At 50.0% G+C, this 4,684-nt stretch overlaps 1 pseudogene; it reads right to left on the bottom strand.

Moving 5' to 3' along the window:
- Positions 1-4,128: 4,128 nt before the first annotated feature.
- Positions 4,129-4,246, bottom strand: LOC126089888 (5S ribosomal RNA; annotated as a pseudogene).
- Positions 4,247-4,684: the final 438 nt, after the last annotated feature.

Raw genomic sequence — 4,684 nt, forward strand, 5'->3', positions numbered from 1 at the left:
TATGGTTCGCGGGAAGAACGACTGTCTGAAAGCCTCCGTGCGCGCTCGAATCTCTCTAATTTTACATTCGTGATCTCCTCGGGAGGTATAAGTAGGAGAGAGGGTAGTAAATTACTTAAAACATACAAGATCTCTTTCATTTATTTTACTTTACACATTCACCTCATCATTGAAATATGTCCAAACTGCCTCACCCTTGTGTTAACCAGTTCTTACCTTCTTTTTCAAAATAGTTATTATTGTCTCAGCAAAGTCCAGCTAAAGAGAATGGAAAGTTATGTTCCAAGTTCCATTTTTTCAATCATCACCAGTCTGTTCTCATAATTATCACTGTGGTATCTACACTGCACCATCCAAAAAAATCAGTAATACACAGTAACCTCTCAAATTTTGTAAATTAGGTTCATATTACTATCCATATAAATCTATAACCGATACAGAGGATTTGAAATAACAAAGTGTGATCATTCATTGTTAATATGTTAAATGTGATTTCCTCAATTCCTATTATCAATCAACTGAACTGCTCTGCCTTTGGAAGCAATCGATCTAGAAAATTATCACACATAGGTTGTAATGCTCTTGGCACCAAGGATAAACTGCATCCTTCCGCTATGGAGGGAATCAGTTTACAAAATCATCTCAAGTAGGCTGCAGTGCACTCAGCACCACCAAAATCAATCTACAAAACCATCTCAAATGGCCTCTGCAACGTAGGTTGCAATGTTCTTGGCACCAACCAAATACTTCAACATGTGTTGGTAGATGCCATCGTGTCGAGAAAAAAAAACCTAGATGTAGGGGTGGACATGGTCCCCAAGCATAAATGTGTTCTTGTAATGATCCGTTGTGCCTCCCAGAATGACGATATCACCCAGGGAATGCTATGACAAAATTTCCTATACCATAACGCCTCCCCTCCTGCCTGGACCGTTCTGAAAATTGTTGCAGGTTGTTTGCTTTCAGATACACTCCTGGAAATGGAAAAAAGAACACATTGACACCGGTGTGCCAGACCCACCATACTTGCTCCGGACACTGCGAGAGGGCTGTAAAAGCAATGATCACACGCACGGCACAGCGGACACACCAGGAACCGCGGTGTTGGCCGTCGAATGGCGCTAGCTGCGCAGCATTTGTGCACCGCCGCCGTCAGTGTCAGCCAGTTTGCCGTGGCATACGGAGCTCCATCGCAGTCTTTAACACTGGTAGCATGCCGCGACAGCGTGGACGTGAACCGTATGTGCAGTTGACGGACTTTGAGCGAGGGCGTATAGTGGACATGCGAGAGGCCGGGTGGACGTACCGCCGAATTGCTCAACACGTGGGGCGTGAGGTCTCCACAGTACATTGATGTTGTCGCCAGTGGTCGGCGGAAGGTGCACGTGCCCGTCGACCTGGGACCGGACCGCAGCGACGCACGGATGCACGCCAAGACCGTAGGATCCTACGCAGTGCCGTAGGGGACCGCACCGCCACTTCCCAGCAAATTAGGGACACTGTTGCTCCTGGGGTATCGGCGAGGACCATTCGCAACCGTCTCCATGAAGCTGGGCTACGGTCCCGCACACCGTTAGGCCGTCTTCCGCTCACGCCCCAACATCGTGCAGCCCGCCTCCAGTGGTGTCGCGACAGGCGTGAATGGAGGGACGAATGGAGACGTGTCGTCTTCAGCGATGAGAGTCGCTTCTGCCTTGGTGCCAATGATGGTCGTATGCGTGTTTGGCGCCGTGCAGGTGAGCGCCACAATCAGGACTGCATACGACCGAGGCACACAGGGCCAACACCCGGCATCATGGTGTGGGGAGCGATCTCCTACACTGGCCGTACACCACTGGTGATCGTCGAGGGGACACTGAATAGTGCACGGTACATGCAAACCGTCATCGAACCCATCGTTCTACCATTCCTAGACCGGCAAGGGGACTTGCTGTTCCAACAGGACAATGCACGTCCGCATGTGTCCCGTGCCACCCAACGTTCTCTAGAAGGTGTAAGTCAACTACCCTGGCCAGCAAGATCTCCGGATCTAGAATGAGATTTTCACTCTGCAGCGGAGTGTGCGCTGATATGAAACTTCCTGGCAGATTAAAACTGTGTGCCCGACCGAGACTCGAACTCGGGACCTTTGCCTTTCGCGGGCAAGTGCTCTACCAACTGAGCTACCGAAGCACGACTCACGCCCGGTACTCACAGCTTTACTTCTGCCAGTACCTCGTGTCCTACCTTCCAAACTTTACAGAAGCTCTCCTGCGAACCTGCAGAACTAGCACTCCTGAAAGAAAGGATATTGCGGAGACATGGCTTAGCCACAGCCTAGGGGATGTTTCCAGAATGAGATTTTCACTCTGCAGCGGAGTGTGCGCTGATATGAAACTTCTTGGCAGATTAAAACTGTGTGCCCGACCGAGACTCGAACTCGGGACCTTTGCCTTTCGCGGGCAAGTGCTCTACCAACTGAGCTACCGAAGCACGACTCACGCCCGGTACTCACAGCTTTACTTCTGCCAGTACCTCGTCTCCTACCTTCCAAACTTTACAGAAGCTCTCCTGCGAACTCCGCTGCAGAGTGAAAATCTCATTCTGGAAACATCCCCTAGGCTGTGGCTAAGCCATGTCTCCGCAATATCCTTTCTTTCAGGAGTGCTAGTTCTGCAAGGTTCGCAGGAGAGCTTCTGTAAAGTTTGGAAGGTAGGAGACGAGGTACTGGCAGAAGTAAAGCTGTGAGTACCGGGCGTGAGTCGTGCTTCGGTAGCTCAGTTGGTAGAGCACTTGCCCGCGAAAGGCAAAGGTCCCGAGTTCGAGTCTCGGTCGGGCACACAGTTTTAATCTGCCAGGAAGTTTCATCTCCGGATCTGTCCCCCATTGAGCATGTTTGGGACTGGATGAAGCGTCGTCTCACGCGGTCTGCACGTCCAGCACGAACGCTGGTCCAACTGAGGCGCCAGGTGGAAATGGCATGGCAAGCCGTTCCACAGGACTACATCCAGCATCTCTACGATCGTCTCCATGGGAGAATAGCAGCCTGCATTGCTGCGAAAGGTGGATATACACTGTACTAGTGCCGACATTGTGCATGCTCTGTTGCCTGTGTCTATGTGCCTGTGGTTCTGTCAGTGTGATCATGTGATGTATCTGACCCCAGGAATGTGTCAATAAAGTTTCCCCTTCCTGGGACAATGAATTCACGGTGTTCTTATTTCAATTTCCAGGAGTGTATTTAACGCCTGCACGCCAACGACCATTTGTCCGATGGAGTATATAATAATTATTCTGGAAATCCTACCTGGACCAATTAGACGCGTCCGGTGGTGGTAATGGCATGCAAGCAAACTTCAGCCCTCGTCGCCGATGAACAGCAGTCAGCAAAGGTACACGAACCAGGTACCGCTACGGAGGCCCATACGCAGCAGTGTTCACTGAACAGTCATTGAGGTGATACTGTTGGTGATCCCTTGGTTCATCTGGACGGTCAGTTGTTCAACAGTTGCACGTCTATTCGTCCGTACACATCTCCACAGCCTCACTCACCCCTGTCATCTATGACCAACGTTGCGCAATACTTGCCTCAGCGCCAGTTTTGGAAGACGCCATTTTTCATGCACGCTGTACTGTGATCACTGTGGCACACGTGTGCTTTACAGACATAGCCGTTTCGGAAATGATTCCACTCTTGGGCTCAAAGCCAATGGTCCTACCCTTTTGGACTTCAGATAAATACCTCCGTTTCCACATTTTGACAATGACTGCATGGTTTTGCGTGTTTTGTATACCCTACCCTGTTAGTGTTGCCACCTGTTGTCTGTGAGTACTTGTTGCACGGTGATGTCGAATGTAGGCGGTGGATACATTAATGTGACTGGACTGTGTATTATGTTTGAGTTGTAATGTCTGCTGCCAAATAACCACCCCTAGAGTCAGGAACCACCACTCCGTCTACAGGCCACAAGTGGCCCATAGGGACCATCCGACCGCCGTGTCATCCTCAGAGGAGGATGCGGATAGGAGGGGCGTGGGGTCAGCACACCGCTCTCCCGGTCGTTATGATGGTATTCTTGACCGAAGCCGCTACTATTCGGTCGAGTAGCTCCTCAATTGGCATCACGAGGCTGAGTGCACCCCGAAAAAGGGCAACAGCGCATGGCGGCCTGGATGGTCAGCCATCCAAGTGCCGACCACGCCCGACAGCGCTTAACTTCGGTGATCCCACGGGAACCGGTGTAGCCACTGCGGCAAGGCCGTTGCCTAGAGTCCGGAAGGGGAAAAGAAATTAATTTACGTAAATTACGTCTTGTTATTGGGCACCGTGCGCGCAGCGTCGGCTGTTTGAGACGGTTTACAGACTTTATCAAGATTATGATATTTTCCTGTGCAATGATTAAATCCCTATAATATGATTTGACTACAGGTTGGTGACTGAACACAGCGCACAGATAAAGAATGCTTACTAGAGACTATTGCCGCAAGGACACGTTCTTTAATGGACTGGAAGTTGATAACTAATGGCTAGGGAGAAAGAAAAGCGGGAAATACTGTGATTTGCGAAGTACCAACAGCCATTCACAAAGGCCAGTTAATGACGGTGCCATGGAGAACTGTTTTTCAAGGGAGTGGGAATGGATCTCATTGCTAGTGGTTCAGAAACAAACAAGCAGGAATGCTTTGACTACCAGAGAGTACTAGA

This window comes from Schistocerca cancellata, chromosome 6, assembly GCF_023864275.1.
Source record: "Schistocerca cancellata isolate TAMUIC-IGC-003103 chromosome 6, iqSchCanc2.1, whole genome shotgun sequence".
Lineage (NCBI taxonomy): Eukaryota > Metazoa > Arthropoda > Insecta > Orthoptera > Acrididae > Schistocerca > Schistocerca cancellata.